Source organism: Anolis sagrei, chromosome 1 (assembly GCF_037176765.1).
Source record: "Anolis sagrei isolate rAnoSag1 chromosome 1, rAnoSag1.mat, whole genome shotgun sequence".
NCBI classification, from domain to species: Eukaryota; Metazoa; Chordata; class Lepidosauria; order Squamata; family Dactyloidae; genus Anolis; species Anolis sagrei.
This window is the reverse complement of record NC_090021.1, coordinates 169,754,295-169,777,888: the sequence shown is the minus strand read 5'-3', so window position 1 is coordinate 169,777,888 and position 23,594 is coordinate 169,754,295. Positions and strand designations below refer to the sequence as shown.

The window sequence follows — 23,594 nt, the reverse complement described above, 5'->3', positions numbered from 1 at the left end:
GGCCACATCAGGGGGATTAGGAAGTCTTGTGCATCCCTCCTTTAACTCCAGCTAATTTGTTCTTGATGACTTATAAGGCACCTATTGTCTAGCACACAGTAAAATCATAGTGTAGGGAATCTTCAAAGGTAACAGTGTACATGGACCTTTCTCACCTCAAGCAATCAAACCAAGAACGCTATTAAAGGAGGAAAATATCCTCAGTTGCTTGCTAAAAGGTGCTTTTATTTTGAAGTTGTTCAAAACAAAACACACAACACACGCACAAAAACCGACAACCAGATAATTTTGTTCATCTCTCTTTACATCCAAAGGGTAAGTGTTATATGTATCTGGATATAAAGAGAGATGAAAGTCAAGTGGCTACATTTGGCCAGCCAATGCTTCTAAAGTGATTTCAAAGTCAGCACTTCATTTAGCAGAGAGTGGTCAAGATGTTACCACTACATGTACGAGAACATCCTTTCCCTCTGATGTTGTCAATCATCCCAGGGCCAAAATAACATTATGCAGTATTGTTTCTTCCCTTCTTTCTCAGGTTTGTTGGGAGTAAACAAATCAGAGATGAGAAATCAACTGTTGCCAGGTAATCTCCTCAATTGGGAAAAGTGAGCCCCACAAGTTCATACCCCAAAGATTCCCATTTCTAAATGTTTTTAACTTAAAGTGTTTTCCAAACCATTCAGAGGGTTGTGGGTAAACAGTGGGTTGAGGGCTATCCCACCATCCTTCACCACCAACGAGATCTTTTTTATAAAACTGGAAGCAGTATTTAGTTCATGTCTTTCATCAAAAAGGCGTATCTTAAGCCTAAAGTAATAACATCCCAAAGTTTGTCTTCACATTCAAAACTGCAACCCTCCAAGGTCTGGTGAGGGCAGCTTCCACAACATCTTGAGAAGTTGCTCATACCCTATTTAGATATTGCCATTAAGGTAGTTCATTCCATGCAGTATTCTCTCGGTTTGTCTACACTGCCGAAATCGAGTCCCACAAAGGACATCACATGGCGGAAGGCCACTTCTGACAGCTGTCTATGGGACTCCATTGAAGAAGTGTGGAGAAACGGATGGAGGACTGCATTTTCAAGAGTCTGGTATGAAAGAAAACAGAAGAAGCTGGACAGAAGTGGGGGAAAACAGACAAAGAACATGTGATGACAACTGACTGTTGCCATAACTGAAGACGGAAATGGGATCTTGACAGTTGAGGATGAAAGAATACAAGTCCCTGTGCTTTTCCCCATTTCTATCTTCTTCATTCATGTAATGAGGTCCTAAGGGTAGTGTTGTTCAAGCAGTGTGCACAAACCTAAAACTTATTCCTGATAAAACAGAGTTCTCACAGTTTCCTGCTTTCTCTTGTGTGGATGCTACCATTGCACAAAGTAGCTCTTTTGCACTCCATGTATATAAAAAATGGGAAAATCCTACCCACCGAAATATCATCTTCCCTCCTCTCTCCAGAATAATCCAACTAATGACTGCCATTCCACCCATATCGAGCCTCCTGGCCAGTCTTCTAATCACTTCCACCATTCTCTACATGTAGAAAAATACACACAATTCCACCCCCACGATCCTTTTCCAAAGAAAAGCAAAAAGAAGGAAAGAAAAAGCCACTGTAAGTCTTTTTCTGGCCAGCAAATACATGCTGCTAATCCTATCTAGTGTTGAGGATTTCTGCATCAGAGAGTGTTACAAATAATTATAAGTTAATCATTTCTTATCCTTACTAGAGAAACTCAAATACACTGACCTGGTTGTAGTGTGTAATCACACGGTCCTCTGGATTAGTTGACAACGTTCAAAACAGCTCTTCTCCCAGCTGAGTTCTAGATGCCTAAAAACAGGAATAAAGTTAATTCAGAGTGATACTCCTTGAAATATATTCCCAGAGAATGCACACTAATCAGTTTAAAAATAGCCTCAAACTAATCTAAGGAAAAGAAAATCATTTTAAGTTGCTTAACTAACAGTCAAAAAGCCATATAACAGAGTTTTAGAAAGGAATTGCAATTATATAAAGAACAGAATTGTACCTCATATGGGAGAGGTATTTTAATTTCAATTAATACTTATAATAATCAAGAAGGAATAATATATTAGATTATCTAATATCAAAACCATATAAGTATGAACATCAGGGGAAGAGTCAAAGAACAAAAGTTTCCTCTCACTTCAGCTCAATGTGAGAGAGAAGGAATTTACAGAGAAACAAGAATAAAACTCCTTTTCAGAACAAAAAGAGGGAACCAAGGAACTGGCTGTACAATTTTTTCTGCCAAATACAAGGTAAGATAAAGGCCTATTTCTAACATTTTACCTTCCCATTTATTTATTTATCGTGTCAGGAGCAAACCAAATAGTTGTATTGAATTAAAAACAAACAAAACCCAAAGTTTGCAAACTTGGTATTCTATTAAATGTCCTTTGGCCAGTAGCTGGCCACTTGGAGTGCCTCTGGTGTTGCCGCAAGAAGGTCCTCCATTGTGCATGTAGCAGGGCTCAGGTTGCATTGCAGCAAGTGATCTGTAGTTTTCTCTTCTCCACACTCACATGTCGTGGATTCCACTTTGTGACCCCATTTCTTGAGGTTGGCTCTGTATCTCGAGGTGCCAGAGCGCAGTCTGTTCAGCGCCTTCCAGGTCGCCCAGTTTTCTGTGTGAGCAAGTGTCTCATTTGGTGTTAGCCATTGATTGAAGTTCTGGGTTTGAGCCTGCCACTTTTGGACTCTCGTTTGCTGAGGTGTTCCAGCGAGTGTCTCTGTATATATTAGAAAACTATTTCTTGATTTAAGTAGTTGGTGTGCTGGCTGATACCCAAACAGGGGGTGAGTCAGAGATGTCACTGCCTTGGTCCTTTCACTATTGGTTGCTACTTCCCAGTGGATGTTAGGTGGTGCTATGCTGGCTAAACAGTGTAATTTCTCCAGTGGTGTAGGGCGCAGACACCCCGTGATAATGCAGCATGTCTCATTAAAAGCCACATCCACTGTTTTAGCGTGGTGAGATGTGTTCCACACTGGGCATGCATACTCAGCAGCAGAGTAGCATAGCACAAGGGCAGATGTCTTCACTGTATCTGGTTGTGATCCCCAGGTTGTGCTAGTCAGCTTTCATATGATATTGTTTCTAGCACCCACTTTTTGCTTGATGTTCAGGCAGTGCTTCTTGTAGGTAAGAGCACAGTCCAGAGTGACTCCCAGGTATTTGGGTGTGCTAGTGTCTCTGTAGATATTAGAAAACTATTTCTTGATTTAAGTCATTGGTGTGCTGGCTGATACCCAAACAGGGGGTGAGTCAGAGATGTCACTGCCTTGGTCCTTTCACTGTTGGTTACTACTTCCCGGCGGATGTCAGGTGGTGCTATGCCAGCTAAACAGTGTAACTTCTCCAGTGGTGTAGGGCGCAGACACCCCATGATAATGCAGCATGTCTCATTAAAAGCCACATCCACCGTTTTAGCGTGATGAGGTATGTTCCACACTGGGTATGCATACTCAGCAGTAGAGTAGCAAAACGCAAGGGCATATGTCTTCACTGTATCTGGTTGTGATCCCCAGGTTGTGCCAGTCAACTTTTGTATATTGTTTCTAGCGCCCACTTCCCATGATAAATGCTGATGTAAATCATGTAAAGCATCTCTTTTTTTCCCCACAATGGTAAATGTATGTATACAAACAGTCCTCTGCATTTGTGGAAGTTTGGGGCACAAGAGCCTGGCAAAAATGGGAAAGCTGCAAAAAAAGTCAATTTATTTTAGCCAAGACAACACCTTTATAGGAATATCTAGGGCCTCCACTGCAACCCTATGTTTAACTTCCAGCAAAAAGTGACCACTGTGTCATACAAGAGAACCTAGACATTCTTAGAGAAATCGGATTAATCAGATCTGCAAATTATGAAATCCATAAAAGTTAAGCCCACTATTGGGGAGGACCCACTGCATTACACTTGGTTTTAAATTTCAGAATGAATACTCCATATTTACATGAAAAAATGCATTAAAAGTAATATTAATTTGTAATATTAATTTGATTTTTGTGCTGGGATAGGAATTAGATAATTAATTAAATAAATAAGGAATGCAACAATATTTCAGACAGAGTAAATTATAGATACTGCATGCAAGTATATTTTAGATCATGAGTGATCAACCCATTTTTTGGAAAAGTGATTCTCAAAACCACCTTAACCCAAAGGTCTGAAAAGGTCACATATTTAATTCTGGTTAGCTACAGCATGTCAATCAGGGTGCAAGTCCTCACATTTGACATCAATTGTCAGAAATGGGGTTTACAACTGTGCACATTATATGTGAATATTCATCCTCACATCTATAACATTACATCTGCAACGTTACCACATAGGCAAACATTAATAAGCCTCAATTAAACAGACATTTTCTAGACTGAAGGAAATTTGCAAGACATTCATACCTATCAATGAGCTGGGGTAAACATTTTTTTCCATCTCTCATACCCTGCTTGCTAATAAGAAGGTAGTATATGCAAAGGAGTCTTATTGAAATTCATCATGAATGCTGAATACACAGCTAAAAATGGCAGAATTCAGTTTCCTGAATATAACAAGAAAAATGGTTTGTGCACTACCATATGCAGTATATCTTACTCTATTAACATCTGTAGAAAAGTAACAAAAATGAACACAATAAAAATTGGGTCATTGTAGGTTTTTCCGGGTTATATGGCCATGTTCTAGAAGCATTTTCTCCTGACGTTTCACCTCCATCTATGGCAAGCATCCTCAGAGGTAGTGAGGTCTGTTGGAACTAAGAAAATGGGTTTATATATCTGTGGAATGACCAGGGTGGGACAAAGGACTCTTGTCTGTTGGAGCTACGTGTGAATGTTTCAACTGACCACATAATTAGCATTTGATGGCTTGGCAGTGCCTGGGGGAATCTTTTGTTGAGAGGTGGTAAGATGTGCCTGATTGTTAACTCTCTGTTGTTTTGCTGTTGTAATTTTAAAGTTTTTTTAATAAAGCAGAGCACCTGATGAACCAACCTGGACACAGCATATTATTTGAGAACACAGAAATGCTGGACCACTCTCACAACCACCATGTCAGACTACACAGAGAAGCCACTGAAATACACAAGCATGTGGACAATTTCAACAGAAAGGAGGAAACCATGAAAATAAACAAAATTTGGCTACCAATATTTAAAAAAACTCTAAAATTACAACAGCAAAACAACAGAAAGTAAACAATCAGGCACATCTAATCACCTCTCAACAAAAGATTCTCCCAGGCACTGCCAAGCCATCAAATGCTAATTTTTTAAAAAAAATTTATTAAATACATAGATACATAAATACATAGATAGAGGGAGAACAATATATAGCGGATAGTGCAATAGGAAAAATACAGGGGTGCCCTGTTATTGTCGATACTCCCAAAGGATGTAGGGTGGGGAGGTAGGTAGGGAAGGGGTCGGATGAAGATGGGGCGGGGGTAGAGGGGGGGGTGGGCTATGGGGTAGTTAAAAACTTTGAGCTTCCATCTATTCAATGAGGATTTTCTATAAATATTTTCAGTTTAGCTTCTTTAATGCTTCTTCCTTTCTTGCGACACTGGATTTGTGATTTACTCTTTTGTGATTTTATTTATTTATTTCTTTATTTTTATTTTTAATAAATGATGTCTATTTTCAATTTCTTAAGGAAGACCTTTACTAAGCCCCAGTTCGTAGGTTTACTTGGGATGCCATGGTTTGGTGTTACCCAATATGTCAGTTCATCCATGGTCATTATATCAAGGATTTTATTGATCCAGTCTTCTCTTTGAGGGGCTTCTCTCTGTTTCCATTTTTTAGCGAATTCGATCCGTGCTGCTGTAATTAAGTAATGGAATAATTTGTCATTATTTTTTTCCTCCTTAATGTCATACATTCCCAGGAGAAAGAATTCTGGTTTGTTTTCTATTTGCCATCAAATGCTAATTAAGGTGGTCAGTTGAAACATTCACACCTAGCTCCAGCAGACAAGAGTCATTTGTCCCACCCTGGTCATTCCACAGATATATAAACCCATTTTCCTACTTCCAACAGACCTCACTACCTCTGAGGATGCTTGCCATAGATGCAGGTGAAATGTCAGAAGAAAATGCCTCTAGAACATGGCCATATAACCCGGAAAAACCTACAACAACCCAGTGTTTCCGGCCATGAAAGCCTTCGACAATACAATAAAAATTAATTCCCTTCTGCCCTTGGCCATTTTTTTTTTATTTTTGTAATTGATCCATGCTTAATAATGCATTTGGGGGAAAGGAGGTTACACTGAAATCCTAAAAAATCTTGTACTGCCCAAATTTTATTATCCATCTGATAATTTTTCCTGTTTTAACAATGAATGAGTTCTCAGAAAGAGGGGAATTATAATAACGGAGGTCCCCCTGTGGCTTAGGGGCAGGCTTCAGCTAAGGCTGCAGATGGCTTTGTATATTAGCATCTGAATAAGATCATGAAGTTCTTTATTGAGATGAGTGGAGGAAGAGGGGGTGGTATAAGGGCCCTATACGTGCCTAAAGCAAATATAATTTTCTCCCACAAAAGACGCTGGCTTAATAGAGCCATTTTAATAAATCTATATAAGCCGCTGCTTGAATCTTACACCGACACTACCGATGCTATTTTGCTCCTGAAAAGCAAATCTTCTGTTTCTATAGGTAACCATAAAGATAGGAAGCTCTAGTTGTCAAGGCAACCATAATGGAAAAACCAGAGGGGAGAATAGTAATTTGCGGAGAGGAGAATTAAAATTCTCCAAAGGAGTTAAAACACTGTATTACAGATTTCTAGAAAGAATGATGGACAGGGAATTTGAAATAATTCCTGCCTTTAGCTCAATACCCAAGTAAGTGTTGCCTACAATAACAATTTTCTCATGAAATCTCAATGAGTAACAACTTTTCTTTGGCCTTTCGAAGTCTGGCATGTGGTTCATTATGTCAGTTTACACGGGACTAGCACAAGTTAAATTTCTCAAGGATCCTTTCTTGCACCACAAACACAGTATTTCTGGCCTGCTCTATGCCTCCGCTCTCCCAAGTCAACGATCTGAAATGTGAGACAAATAGACTTGTGCATTCCTCCATCCAGAGTCCAGAACGTGGTGCAGTTGGGGGTTCCCAAATACACAGAGGAACCTGTGCAAAAACAACTAGTTCCTTCCAGAGGCGGCCCTAGGTAATTTTCAATGGTAAGCAAAGAATATTTTGGCACCTGCCCCCCCCCCCCCCCCAATCAATCACTGATATATATTTTCTGTTCGTCGTGGGAGTTCTGTGTGCCAGATTTGATTCAGCTCCATCATTGGTGGAGTTCAGAATGCTCTTTGATTGTAGGTGAACTATACATCCCAGTAACTACAACTCGCATATGTCAAGGTCTATTTTCCCCCAAGAGCGACTCAAGAGCGCCCCTGGGCAAAATCAACCATACTGCAAAGGCTTACTTTGCGTAATGGTTGAGCCACCCCTGGTTCCTTCCTCAATCCAATCAGAACATGGGAAGAAAGAAGACACATTTGAAAGTGCAAAATACCAGAAACAGATAGATTTGTTCATCGTCTGCCAGAAGTGGTACAGGTCAGTCCCATCTTCTGTGTGCTAACCTTCCATGCAGATAGGAGGTCAGGAAACACCTCTGTACTTAACTACCACACTCCAGTCCAAGTTAAATCAGCAAAGGGTTGTTGTAGGTTTTTTCGGGCTATATGGCCATGTTCTAGAGGCATTCTCTCCTGACGTTTCGCCTGCATCTATGGCAAGCATCCTCAGAGGTAGTGAGGTCTGTTGGAACTAGGAAAAAGGGTTTATATATCTGTGGAATGACCAGGGTGGGACAAAGAACTCTTGTCCATTGGAGCTAGGTGTGAATGTTTCAACTGACCACCTTGATTAGCATTTGATGGCCTGGCAGTGCCTCGGGCAATATTTTGTTGAGAGGTGATGAGATGTCCTTGATTGTTTCCTCTCTGTTGTTTTGCTGTTGTAATTTTAGAGTTTTTTTAATACTGGTAACCAGATTTTGTTCATTTTCATGGTTTCCTGCCTTTCTGTTGAAATTGTCCACATGCTTATGTATTTCAATGGCTTCTCTGTGTAGTCTGACACAATACATTTGACAATACATTAAATCAGCAAAGCAGTTTATTAAAGATTATATAAAAAGCACTATAGTAAAAACAGTAAAAACTTCCGAAGTCTATATATATAAAATAGTCTACAAGGTTTAAGAGTAATCCAAAATCCCAGAGCAGCAGGATACCCAGCACAGGAATACAAAGAAACCAGGAAGTACAAGGCAGCATAAAATCCAGTACAAAAATCCAGGAACAATCCTTCAAACTTGGAAGCATGAAGCAGGAGCAAAAACATGGAACTAGAATTCCTTCAGAAAGCTTGACTAGGATTTGGCAAGAGCTGTTGCCTCAATTACCAACATTGACCAGACTGGCTGGGAAAGCCTCCTGGCCTCTCTAATATACACATGAAATCATGCCTTTTCCCATGACTTCCTGAAACAGATTTCTTCTGTAACAAGCGCTGCTACCTTCAAAGATTCTGTTGAGCAGCACGAAGTTTACAAAAACTGAGCCTCCTATCAACCAGCTCATTATCTTGCAACTCATTATTTTCTGCACTCAGAATTTCATCCACTGAACTCATATCCCTAGAGAATGACTACTCTGCACTGTCTCAACGCCTCTCTATAATGTAACCTTCATTAACTACTGGATTTCATTAACTACTGATCATTTTCAGGACTTAAAATTTCATGTTTGCTCACAGGTTGAGAATTTCCATGATCCTCTTCCCTACTGACATCGGTATCAGCCACAACCATGAGATAAATAAAAACATAGGGACTTTGAAGGTATAACCTTATTTTTAACCAGTTTCCAAATTTGAGATTTCAACCTCATAAATTCCATCTGTACTCCATGTAAATATAAGAAAACACCAACTATAGAAGATTGGACAGTGAACATATGGGAACCAAGAGAAATGGACAAATGAACAATGTTGTTGAAGGATAACTCACAGGAAAATCTATATAAATTAAAATGTAATGTTCCTTTGTGGGATTAACAGAACTCAAAAACCACTGGACGAATTGACACCAAATTTGGACACAAGACACCTAACAACCCAATGTATGTCCTTCACTCAAAAAATTGATTTTGTCATTTGGGAGTTGTAGTTGCTGGGATTTATAGTTCACCTACAACCAAAGAGCATTCTGAACCCCACCAATGATGGAATTGAGCCAAACCTGGCACACAGTTCTCCCATGACCAACACAAAATACTGGAAGGGTTTAGTGGGCAGTGTCCTTTGGTTTTGGAGTTGTAGTTCACCTGCATCCAGAGATCACTGTGGACTCAAACAATGATGGATCTGGACCAATCCATCATGAATACTCAATATGCCCAAAAGTGAACACTGGTGGAGTTTGGAGAAAATAGAATCTTGACATTTGGGAGTTGTAGTTGCTGGGATTTATAGTTCACCTACAATCACAGAGCATTCTGAACCCCACCCATGACAGAATTGGGCCAAACCTTCCACACAGAACCCCCATGTGGGCCACAGCAATGTGTGGCAGGGGACAGCTAATATTCTTATAAGATTTGAAACTACTGTATCAATAAATATCTGACAGAATGGGAAAGTCTTTATGCAGGTCTGAAGATATTTATATGGGGGCTTCCATACAGCCCCAAAATCCATGCCAAAGCTTTGGTACGGATTCCCATCCCCATCCCCACCCCTGAAGACCTGGGCTTTTGCAAGGGGTATAGCTACATGCCACCCTGATTAAAATTGGGATGTCATACAGCCACCCCAAAGCCCTCCAATTTACCCCTAAAAATAAAGGAAAATTAACCTGGCAGCAATAACTTTCCTCCTCACTCCCTCCTGGCGTGAGGAAATGACTCACCAGGAGATGGGGGGTGGGGGACGAGGAGAAAAATCCCCTGAAGAGGAAAGGAGCCATGTAATTTTTACTTTAATTTTACAGGTAATTTTTGGGCTTGGGGGAGGAGATGGGTGTCATCCTACACCTTTGGATCAATACCCCATTAGATCCGGGCCTTTCAGGAAGGCCTGGATCTGGGGTATCTAATTAATTTGAAATAACTTAGGTTGTGGGACGTGGTTGTGGGACCAGGCCTTCGGGCAATCTGTCAACTAAGTAAGGACAACCAGACAAATAGGACCGGCAGGACTGACAAATGTGCAATGAAACTGAACTATGAGATAACGAATATTGACCGGCAATAAGGAGTAATTGGTTTGTATCGGTTTGTATGAAATTTTTATGGGTTTTATTGGTTTTATTGGCTATAGATATGATGTATTGTTGTTGTTTGCTATTCTGTGCTATTGTGTTTGTATTGTATGTTACGGGCATCAAATTGTGCCTTGGATATGTAAGCCGCCCTGAGTCCCCTTCAGGGGGAGAAGGGCGGGGTAAAGGTAAACCAAATAAATAAATAAATTATTCCAAATTAATTCATTTTTACCAGAGGCATCGTTTGGACGCCTCTGGTAAAAATCCAGACAGATCCCAGAATATGGCCCTGTCTGGAAGAACCCTATGTTAACGTTAAAACAAGAAGAAAACAATTTGTTAGATACAAAATGGAAGCAAAAAATAGTACTTTATAGAGAAACTTGATAGAAGGGAAGCAAAAACGACTCTTTTAAAACTAAGTTATTTATATATGTTTGTAGTTTACAGTTACATGTATTTAGATTAGAGATATACATTGTGCAGTTAACATGCAATTGTTTAAATATGTCTATATTTATGTATAGATAAGTATTACTCTTTTTTATTTCTGTTCATTTTTTGTTTAAAATTTTAATGTAAAATTTTGTTGGGGGGAATATAAATATGCATATGGGTATGTGCACTCATACTCACCACTCCTTGACATGAAGTCCATGTTGCGGATAGATATTATAGGACCCATAATGTACAAATGAACAAATGAGTTCACCCTTTATTTATTTATTTATTTATTTATTTACAGCTTTTATATTCTGCCCTTCTCACTCCGCAGAGGACTCAGGGCGGATTACAGTGTACATATATATGGCAAACATTCAATGCCAATTTTTGACATACAAACATATGCAGACATACACAGAGGCTATTTAACTTTTTCTGGCCGCCAGGGGAGCTGTCGGTTCATCGTCCATCTGCGACGCTGATGAAGCACTTCCGCATTCCCCGCATGCTTCCCCGCTGGAATGCTTTGCTGGAGTCTTCTTTACGGCCTCATAAATCAGTTAATTTAGCCTCCCCATACTTTAAGGTGGTACCTAATTTTCCTACTTGACAGATGCAACTGTCTTTTGGGTTGCAAAGGTCGACAACAGGCTACACAATTGGTTGGAAACCCACTCCAACCTGGGCTGGCTTCAAACTCATGACCTTTTGGTCAGAGTGATCTTAATGCAGCTGACACTCAGCCAGCTGCGCCACAATCCCTTTGGTCTCCAGACATGATGAATAACTGACTCCTGGGTCCCAGCGCTAGAGAATGATGGTGTCTCAATGGCTCCTGTCACTTACACACATATCATACACACCATAAAACCAAATTAGGCTATAAATACAAATTAAGTAGATACAACCGCAAAGACTTCAAACAAAGAAAACAAATAGAATTAAAATTCACGAATCAATCTTCCATTTTTTAACCAAAAAAGGTGGTTGGGGGAGGCAGAAGAGATTTAGCATAAGGGTGGTTTTCAAATTCTATAACTGGATTGTTTCAGGAGAAATTTTCCTGGGCACAGGACCTAAAATCATGTACAAACTTATACAGGAATAATATGGGTTCCACCCAAGGTAGTAATGCAAGTCTCTTTCTTCTTGCAACATACTGGGATTTCCACAACAATAGTCTCTGTGCCCCCCACACATACACATACACAGACACATATGTGCTCCTAAGGTCCCTAGATATAGTAGCAGACCTGGGATTTGCAAGAACTGTGGGGAGGAGGGTGAATCAGTCCGAAATGTGGCGTCAAATCCACTGCCTGACAAACACAGTAATACAAGCTAGTGGCTCTTTTTTTTAGTAATGTGTATAAAGTTTAACTGCAGAATGTCAAAACCCTTTTAAAAACAGTCTTTTTCCAATAATTTCATCTTTATATTAATAATACTGGGACATACTTGACATCTTGCTCCCCCATGCAGGCAAGGCAGCTGATGAATCCCAAGCTGGAAGAGTATCCCAGCAGGACTACATGCTGTTTAATTACAGACCAGAGCTACCACATTAATAACAGTTCCTCTGCCCTCCAACAAACATGAAATCAAATAAGAAGAAAAACTTGGAAGATGTATTTTGGTGTTAATAATCAGGTATGCCACCATTTTAAATACTCGGCTCATTACTTATGAAATTGATTGTGCTTCTTATATTGAAAAGAATAAAGAATCTAGGTGTCTTTTCTTTAATAAGCAATGCACAATTTCTTCATCGAACAGAAAATCATGTGTCTGCCCAATGATCTCATTTGACTACATAACCAACCCACACCGTTTTGTGAACCCTTGCTGACTGTTGTACACTGATGTGGATGTTTTGTTTAGATTTATGTTATTATAGGAATTTGTTTGATTTATTGATGTTAGGTTTAATTTACTGATGTTAGGCTTTAGTTTGATGTTAGGTTTTAATGTTACTCTCATATGTGGGGGTTTTCTGGGATTTTAGGTTAGTATTGTGAAGAGTAGAGACATCACACTGGCAACCAAGATCTGCATAGTTAAAGCAATGGTATTCCCCATAGTCACCTGTGGATGTGAAAGCTGGACCATAAGGAAGACTAAGTGAAGGAAGATGGATGCTTTTGAACTGTGGTGTTGGAGGAAAGTCCTGAGAGTGCCTTGCACCACCAGAAGATCCAACCAGTCCATACTTCAGGAAATAAAGCCCGACTGTTCATTGGAGGGCAGAATAGTAGAGGCCAAGATGAAGTACTTTGGCCACATCATGCGAAGACAGAAAAGCTTAGAGAAGACAATGATGCAGGGGGGAATTGAAAGAAAAAGAAAGAGGGGCCAACCAAGGGCAAGATGGATGGATGGGATCCTTGAAGTGACTGGCTTGACTCTGAAGGAGCTGGTGGTAGAGACGGCCAACAGGAAGCTCTGGTGTGGGCTGGCCCATGAGGTCACAAAGAGTTGGAAGCGACTGAATGAATAAACAACAACAAATGGATACAAAGGGCTGACTGTACCTCAAAATGTAGCAGAGGGTGGCTGACTGTACCTCAAAATGTAGCAGAGGGTGGCTGACTACCTCAAAATGTAGCAGAGGGATGCTGATTAAAATGGAAGGAAAAAGGAAGAGGGGCCGACCAAGGGCAAGATGGATGGATGTTATCCTTTAAGTGATTGGCTTGACCTCGAAGGAGCTGGGGGTGGTGACAGGGAGCTCTGGCGTGGGCTGGTCCATGGGGTTACGAAGAGTTGGAAGCAACTGAACGAATAAACAACAACATTGTGTTTTTTATGTAGGCACTGAATGTTTGCCACTGTTAAAATGGAATCCGCCCTGAGTTCTCTCGGGGAGATAGGGTGGAATACAAATAAAGTTATTATTGTTGTTGTTGTTATTTTTATTATTTTCATCACTACAAGTAAGATCAATATGAAGTTTCTATCACTGTGTGAAGCGGTCAAGAGGAATTTTATAAAAACATGCAACCCAGATTATCTATCAGTGATAGAAGCTCTAATTCACTACTTTCTAATAATAACGTTAGCAAATCATTTTTAGTTCTTCACTTGCAAAATTGTACTGCTGTGTGTACACACTATTTAATGCAAATGAATGCAATCTACATTGATATAAAACTAGAAAAAGATGAGCCTTAACTCTGCATATGATTAATTGATGTCTGAATGAGCAGTAATCTACCATGAAATTGATTTTAGGATCAAGATAGATAGCTCAAACAAAACAATAATACATTGTTTAGCAGTATCTTTAAAAATCAAATGTGATATATGGTATATAATTCCAGTGGCTGCTGTTCAGAAAGGATACTGTAGGCCAGGGGTTCTTAAAGTGTGCTCCGGAGAGCCCTTGGGGCTCTGCAAATAATACGGAGGGGCTCCGTACTTTCCTCCTCCTCCTTCCTCCCCCTCTTCCTTCAAGCTTTACATCCCGTTTCCCGTTCCTCCCCCTCCCCTTGCTCTCAAAAGCCTTTTTTTATCCTCGCCTTCCTCACCACTCAGATCCTTTTCCCCTGCACCTTCCTTGCTTCCAAAATCCTATTTCCTCCCACCACTCAGGGGGTACTTGGTGTTTTTCCTGCATAGCAGAAAGGGGTTGAAGTGGATGGCACATGGGGTTTCTGCTATTATTATTGCTATTATTATTATTATTATTATTATTATTATCATAATCATCATCATCATTATTACAAAGGCTGGATAGCAATCTATTGGGGTGTTCTGAGTGTACTTTTACTGCATGGCAGAAGAGGGTTGGGCTGGATGGTTTCTGGGATCTTCCACTAAAATACTGTTAAATCTATGTTGATTAAAATTGTTCTTCACTTTAAATATTGTATTGTTCTTTCTTTTCCTTTCTTGTGCACTACAAACAAGATATGTGCAGTGCGCATAGGAATTTGTTCATTTATTTTTCATTTAGTTCACACAAACACTCTCCATCCATCTGCCACTAGCCTGGCCCATCTGGTCAAAAATTTTAACCCATCAAAAAGTTTGTCCATGCCTGATATAGATAGATAGATAGATAGATAGATAGATAGATAGATAGATAGATATTACACACACACACACATTTCTTAGGGCTGCACAAGAAACTTTTTCTTCAAAAAGGCTCTGAGGCTGAAAAAGTTTTAGAACCCCTTCAGTAGACCAAGAAAAGGGAAATACAAATAGCCAAGAAGCTTTATTTAGTTTGTGTTGTTGTAGGTTTTTTTGGGCTATATGGCCATGTTCTAGAGGCATTTTCTCCTGACGTTTCGCCTGCATCTACGGCAAGCATCCTCAGTGGTAGTGAGGTATTTATTTAGTTTAGTATTTAGTATTTATTTAGTTTGCTAGCTAGTTTGAAGTGGGAGGGAGGGAGTTAGATTGCTTGAGTATAGATGTTTTGCAAGATTATGGGTGAAAAGAATAAATCGCATGTGTGTGAGTTTTGCTATGTCTATTCGTGTAATTGATTTTATCTTTTATATTACCATTGTTTTAACTATATTTTAGCAAATATTGAGCTCCCTTGTTGGAAGGAAAATCAATAAAATAATGCAAGCAAATAATACATAGAAAAAGTTGTGCTACATCAAGTCAAAGGCCTTTTTAATCCACACAGTGACCAATAATGGAAGCCTTTCCTCATGCAACTCAAAACTAACTCATGGAATTTGGTGTTATACAAAAAGGACCACTGAGTTTGGCCATTTTAAAAGGGAATTGTCTATGTTGATAGCAGATAAGTCTATTGAAAGATACCATATCTATCAGGCATGAGCAAACTTCAGCCCACCAGGACTTTTGAACTTCAACTCCCACAATTCCTAACAGCCAGTAAGCTGGCTGGTATTTCAGGGAGTTGAAGTCCAAAACACCAGGAGGAACTAAGTTTGCCCATGCCTGATATACTCATGCAGAAGTTGACCTTGTGTGTAAATCGAAGGCTGGTTTTAGGGCCAAAATTGTGGATTTTGATATGATCTTAGACAAGTCAATGGCCATTCTATCAAGCAGAAAACCATCAATGTTGCCTTAGGGAACTAGCTGCCCCTGGCCACTGCTGCTATTTCTCTGCCCAGGCATTAACATAAAACACTTATACATGAGTATATACCATAACATTCATAGCATCTACAGAGGGAGCCATAAGTTTCAGGAGCAATATATGACTGCCTGATGATGGAAAAATGATGTTGGACTTCTAAGTTTGGCAGATTTATACTCAATTCATTTTTAGCATGACGAAAGCATCATTGTAATCAACACTATTGAAAACAAACATATGAAATACACAGAACAAAATGTAAAGCACAATTGTTTCACACTTTTTCTAAAAGCATAAGCAACTGGATTTAGCAATACAGTAGTTTCTATAAGTTTCAAATCATAGTTGCTCATTCCTTAAGGAAAATATGGACATCTGATGAGCTGGAAACTCGTGTATATATACCCACATGGCTCTCATTATGGAAGATGAGTGTTGTAAGTCAATAGCTACAAAATCCCAATATATATATTTCATTATCTATAGCACCATCTATTGGCACTAATCAATTTTACAAGATATTGCCAATCCAGTTGTAGTCAGACTTCATTTTAAAACAATGGTATTTATATTATAATGAATTTGGTGTTTCTGTCATGATGTAAAGGGGGACTCCTTTAACCCCCCCCCCCCCCAGCCTCCTAGTACGCTATTTCCTTGTGCCAGGAGGGTGTGAGGAGGAAGATAATGGTGGCCGGGTAAATTTTTCTTACTTTCCTGATTGTTATTGGGATGGCATGTAGACACCAACTCCCCAGTTTGGGGGGAAGGGTATGAACTCAAATTTGGCACAGATTTGAGGGCAGTCTGGAAGCACCCTTAGATTGCAGACTTTGCAGAGTTGTCTGTATTCAAATAATCCAATACAGATTAGATGAACTAATGACCTGATTTGGTATAGGACAATTCTTTCTATGGTGGTTATACAGCCACTTTTTGGCTTTGCTCTGAAATCTTTTACCATTATGAAATCTGCTTAAAATCCCTGAAACCCTGCTTCTCAAAGTGCTTCACTGAAGCAAATCCAAAGCTTTAAAGCCCTAATTCTACAAAGAATGCTCTGTCCTCAATTCTCAAATCAGTTATCTGTCCTTAACTCCTTAGGCGAAGGTTTTGTGGTTGTAAAAAAGACTTACTCAGAACATGCCACTTCCTGAAATATAAAAGTATACTCAAATATAAGAATGATGAACACATAAACTGGACCACGCACTAACAGAATGGAAAGAAGACCATTTTTTTTGCGAACTTGTTACCAGAGAACTAAAAGGAATAAGATAACACATCGGAAACCTCTATCGCTGCCTCCATATGGGATAAATACTTCTCCAATATCTTTTGCAAGCCAGTCAAGCATTCTGGAAGAAGCATAGTTGCATAAAGATTTCTTTAATTTTCTTGAGTGGTAACCAGTCTCTGGAAATGAAGTATGGTTGCTAACTGCATCTTTAAAATCTATGAAAGTGCCTAGAGAAAATAAGCTTCCTCCAGTACCCTTTAACAAAAATGTTGAATGGTGGAGCCTCTTTCTTGCTAGCCTATTTACCATGATAATAAACCACACTGGATGAATATCACATAGATGGGAAATGAGCATTGTATTTCTTATCTACAAGAAAGGTGATAGGAATGATCCACAAAATTATTGCTCAATCAACTTGTTCAATATTGCTTCAATGCTATATCCGCAACACAATGTACGTATACATGAAGGACAGGCAGATTATCCTTCTCCAGTAATTATGAACATATTTTCATCCTGATGTATGCAGATGCTTTAGTGCTCATCTCCCTCTTTCATTTGGAATACCTGCCAATAAATTACCAAGATTATGGTTTACAAAAGTAGACATTGTCCCAGTGTAACAAAATATCTAATTATAATATAGGGTTTGAGTATGTTTATTCATATTAGAATATGGCAAGCGCAGGCCAGCTTTAGCTACAGCTGCTTGGTTGCTGCGTTGCTATGGTAATTAAGCCTGCAGTAGAAATGTATCAATTTCAGCAGAGCTAGGGAGAGAAAGGGGTGGAGCCAACTTCCAACAGAAATTAACATTTAAAAATGTTAGCCAGTCTTTAGCCGGGTGAGCTAAAGGAAGGTTGATTCTGGCTATGCTTGATCTGGACCAAGGAGTTTAGGTCTTCAGCCTTGATATTGAGAGTGTTAAATGTACCAGTTCTGAATTAGAAACTAGCTTGTGAGCTAGGGGAAAGGAATTCCCAGTATTATATTGTGTCTTCAATGGCAGAGCTGAAGTAAATAAAAGGAGAAACTGTGCCTAAGTGTCAATCGGGGGGACTGAGGAGCAATGTGTTCTTTGAGAAATAAATTCACAGTTAACCTATTGTTTAGGTGAAGAAACTACTAGATTAAAATTACCCAGTCAGGAGGTTGAGAAAGAATTATATTTTAAAGTGAAGGAAGTTACTAAACCAGGCTGGGAATAAGATAAGCCATTCAGGAAATTATATAGTAACTGTTTCAAGTGTTCATGATAATAACCCAGAAGATAAGAATTTTAGCCTGATGGGAATTTTTGCAGTTTATGACAAATTCTAAACAAATTTTTCATGTGGTTATTTTGCACAGATTTACGACAGTATATTCTGCATATTCTGCATGCAAATGCTCTTTTTCTGCAGAGCATATGCTGTTCGCTGTGCAAAATTGCCATGTGATAATTTTTCCAGGAATAAGTCTCAAACTGCAGATAGTCTCGTGTGAAGTTTTTCAAAGCTTTTCTTGCTGCAAGAAGGAAATTGCTAAAATTACTCATTGTTTCCTTCAAGAAGCAAATCGATAAAAAATGAAGCCAGTGTTTCACTCCTAGAATCAAAATGAAGGTTATAATCCAGTGAGGACTCCTTAACACCCGCAGCGCCTGCCATTTGGGTTTTGCTGGTCTATTCAATTTCTTTTTGTTTTCTTTGAATTCCCTTAGATGTTTTGTTCAAAGGGAAATTTCCAATGTCACCCTGAAATGTAGCTTAAGGCTCAGCCATTCACTGCTTTGGCAAAATGAAGAAGGCCACTGAGGTTTTTTTTTCTAGCCAAAGGCTATCACAGCCACAAATTGCATTGGCCAAAACAGAAAAGATGGGATGAGGAGCAGAAGCATTAATACTCATCACTTCCAAGGACCATTGATTATAGAGATGATGGACCACTACAGCGTCATGCTGGCAGTCAAAATGGTGTTGAAACATAAGCAAACAGTTAATGGATTGTATGATTTAATGCTAATTAATCATTTTTATTTAATAAGTAGGCTATGAAGCAATTGTTGAATGTAGGTCCATTATAAATGGAAAAAAAATATTCCTTATTCTGGACTCGCTTTCTTTTTACCATGATTTTAGGCTGCCTCTAAGGAAGAGCCATCACATTCCCAAGCTTAAAAAGTCCATGGGGACATTAAAAAAGAAGACTAACAGGAAGCAAAAATTGCTCCTGGTTATTTATTTATAAGCTCATCAAAAGCAGAGAAAACATTCCTGAGTCAATAACAATTTATGAGGTTTTATATATCACCAGGAAACAATGGTTATAAAGCAAAATGCCCCCTGCTGCTACCCTTCAGGAGTAATATGTTGGTGTTTTAGTCCTTAGGAAGAGGAATTAAACAACAGATGAAGTTTACTTTCCTCCAGAAGTATTTGCAGAACATAAAGTTCAGTCTCTTTATGAACTCCCAAAACTCTCGTCAGATCGTATAAATCTTTCGCCTTTTACACATTAATAAAATTCATGCTGCAAATGGGACAGGATGATGCGACGGAAAATGATTTCAGTGATGAGACGCTGAGGACTTGTACTTTATGGTTTTAATTGTTTTAATTATTTATTGTTTTTACATGGTTTATATTATATGTAATTGTTTTTGACTGTATTTTATCTTGTGGGGCATTGATTGCCAAATGTAAACCGCCTCAAGTAGCTTCCGGGCTGAGAGGGCTGGTATACAAATATAGTTAGTAAATAAATAAATAAATAAATAAATAAATGCATTTGTGTGTGTGCATGTGTATTCAGGTTGCCTGTCAATTTAGGGTAAACCCATGAACTTCATAGAGCTTACTTTTTTAAAATATATATTTTATTAAGATTTTAATTAAGGAGAAAAAGAAAAAAGAAACATTGAAAGCGGGGGAACAATGTCCAAATAGGAAAGTTGGAAAAGGAGGAAAAAAGATATGTGATGGGGGGTGGGGAGAGAAAGGGGGTTGGTTTGACTTCCTTCTATTCTTCAGTGGTTGTATAAATAGATGTTATTCATATATGTACATAGTAATCTTCTACTTCTCCGTATCTATTCTGGCTTCTTGTGATTATTATGTTTTAGATTATCAAGTCTGCTTAAAATAATTCTTAACCAAGTCCCAGTTTGTTTGTTTTTTTGGGAAGGCCTATATTTGGAGAGATGAAATAGGGTTAGTTTGTCCATATTCATTACCTCTAATATCTTCTTTTGCCAGTTTTCTTTTTTTTTTGGAATTTCTTTCCATTTCCAATTCTTAGCGAATACTATTCTGGCTGCAATCGCCAGAATTCAGGTTGCCTGTGAACCCATGAACTTCATAGAGCTTTCTGAAGAAAGGAATATGCTGTAATAGTTTTGTCACTTCATTCCTCTGAAGTATAGACACCAGTGTCTATATCCATTGGTAATCTCTCATTCAAGCACTAACCAAGCAATGGGATCACTGGGCGGCAGTGTGTGTTTGTGGGCCATACCTGATGTTACCAAATTGTGGGTGTTCTCCCTGGCCCTGTACCTGCTCAAACAAATACTATAGATCGGGAGGGGGCACCTGCTATTGAAATGGTAGTAGGAAGGGAGGGGTATTTTCATTTGGGACAAGCACTTTGTCTCTCTCCCTATTTGTACAGCATCAGTAGTGGCTGGCTGACTAGTGATGGGGATACTTGAGGTGGGGGTATGGAAGGAGCCACGGGGCAGTTGGGGGGGGGGTGTTTTCCCCAGATTCTGGGGTTGTTTGGGCTGCCTCTCTTTCCTGAATTGGGTGAGAAAACTTCTCATGATGCCACTGTATCTAGAGCTGACCATGCTTCACTTCAAAGATCAGATGGGATCTAGTGTCTTTAGAGTACTTAGGTCACTAAATGAATGGATTGCCCTCATACAAGATTTCACAGATGAAAACCTGTACACAAGTGGCCAAGCAACGTTAGACTCTGGTCAACATGATTGAAGTTATTAATGAGGAAGAAAACACAAGCTAGAAGAATCTGCAGCCATTTACTGCTTGAAACTACAAGGAAGGGCAGGATTCTGGCCACTTCTCTTCTCTTCCACTAGTTGAGTTAATTGAGTATACTTTTGCAACTTTGAACTCAGAAAGTTATAATTGAAGTAAGCTGAGGATAAAGCAAGAAAGTAGAGAAGGAGAGAGAAAATGAAACCCTTGAAAAGCTGATAAAAAGTGGGATGACAGAAGATTAATTGGGACTGTCCTTGCCAACTTCTGACAGGCAAACAATATGTGAATGGAGCTTTTCTTCCACTGCAAACAGCACGTGTAAGTACCTTATTCCAAATCAGAACCATAGAAAGAGACAAAGGTCTTGAAAATCCCTACCACATTCCTGTTGTTTATTTCTTGAAAGCCATTCATTCAACTGCTAGTGAATAGCATCACATCCACTTTGACCCTGTATTCCTTTTAGAAACAAAATAAATGGGATTGTGTAAAGAAGAGGTAGGCTGCAAAATACTTCAAAAACATCAACTGATGAATGCATGTATGTGTGGATGTGGGTAGAAATGACAACCTGCAGAGAGCTGATCCTAGGATGTTTATTCAGAACGAAAATTAGACTTACTTCCCAGTAAACGGTTTATGATTGGAATTTTTTTACATGAAAAGCAAGGATCTTGGTGCCCGGAGTCTGATTGGAATCCCATGTATGTATCCCATATACTGTGATATCAATATGGTTATTATCAATGCTTAGATTAGATTGTGAATGAAATCAGATCATTTTTAAAACCACAGGGACATGTATTACAAAGATCACCTTAACTTCTAGAATTCATTCACTACCAACACAAAAATTCTTAAATCTCCACACTTTTGGGAAGCCATTTATATTCATTATTGCAACAGTTAGCAGCTGACAAGAAACATAAAAAGCACTTGTCTTCCTGTCAGATTGTCCCATTTCTTCTGCATGATGTGGTTTTCTGCTGTGACGCTTGTAAACTTGATAGAATGAAAATTCAACATCTCCCCAGGAGATTTATCCAACATGAAAACTTCTGTCTACGTGGAATACCCAAAGAAAGACCAAAATATAGGTAGGACACAGGAAGGACAAAGCTAGAAAAGTACTATATTTGCCTAGAAAATTTTTGTCTTACATTTTGTTAAAAATTTAATTTCAAAATATTTTAGGTTTTGGCAACAAAAAGAAAACAAATGTTCAAAACTACAATATATAATGAAGCAGTTACAGATTTTCCTTTCAGTGTTTTGTCAACCTAGTTGACACTGCGGTTATTATCTGCTGTTCACCTCATAAAGCAGAGTTTTCCAAATATTTCATGTTGGTGACACACCTTTTTAAACATGCATAATTTTGTGACATAGTAATTCAGATTTACTAGCAAACCATAGGTTAAATCAACCCCTTACAAGAAATATGGACACATAACATAAATTGCAATAATGAAATGTATGGCAACACAACAGATCTCCTGAAAACCTTTCATTTATATATTTTTTAAAATATATATAATGCATTGCTTATTTCACATAGACTCAGAGGATTCTCATAAAGTGGATGTAACACAACTACACACTGCAACTGACACACTAATGTGCCATGACATACAATTTGGAAAGCTCTGCCATAGAGACCTCTAAAGGCTGCTACTCTTTGAAGGGCATAAAACTGACCCACACATATTCATACATAATACTATAGCACCGTGAACCTTGTCTATTTTTATTGCTTTAACACAAGACGTTCCTTCTCCAGTGATTTTATTTTCCATTCTGGTACAAAAAAATATAATGTAATAGTCTACAGCTCTCATTGTTTGTGACTTTTCTGGGCACAGGTTCAATAAGCCCTAGGCCTACTTGGTCATAAATGTCACTAGTTATATGTGTGACATTTTTCCGAGTCTTAACTGCTGCACAAGTCTCCCGCTTGTCGGAAGGGACATTCTGAGACCCTTCCATTGGCTTTGTTCCATCCTTTGATGTTTCTTTCCACTTTGGCAGCTCAGCAGCAGCAACTCATGAGTCAGCAAAGAAAGATCTAGTCATGAGCAGAAGATCTCAAAACACAATTTCGTCTAGCAACCACATTCAAATGTGAGGAAGTCACCTTGTCACTGAAGACAGAAACAAGTTAAAATATGTTTTATTGTGTTCTGACTTTGTGCCTGACCTTTGGCAAATTTACCATGGAGTTTTCTTGGCATGATTTTTTCAGAGTGAAGTTGACTTCCTTTGAGACTGAAAGAAAGAAACTTTGCCCAAAGTACGTTTCCATGACCAGGTGGGGATTCATACTCCGCTCTTCAGAATCCCAATCCAATGCTCAGACCACTAAACCATATTGGTTTCCATTTTTAATTTCCTCGCCATCTGTAGCCTTGTACAAAGAATGCCCTAATTTTAAGGAGAGGATATTTCAGACCCGCCATTTTGAACGCAGCATGGAAGGGGGAATCCATGTGGTATTTTCCTGAACAACCCTCATTTTCAGGAACTAT

At 39.0% G+C, this 23,594-nt stretch overlaps 1 protein-coding gene across 19 annotated transcripts in view; it reads right to left on the bottom strand.

Annotated features, from left to right (window-relative positions):
* The window catches only part of MAP2 (microtubule associated protein 2), a 395,260-nt gene that overhangs the window by 281,145 nt on the left and 90,521 nt on the right, over positions 1–23,594 (bottom strand). For all 19 annotated transcript variants that reach the window (XM_067470260.1, XM_060782323.2, XM_067470268.1 and 16 more), the window contains exon 3: positions 1,759–1,842. The gene's annotated coding sequence lies outside the window, so the exon portion shown is untranslated. The remainder of the gene's footprint in view (positions 1–1,758; positions 1,843–23,594) is intronic.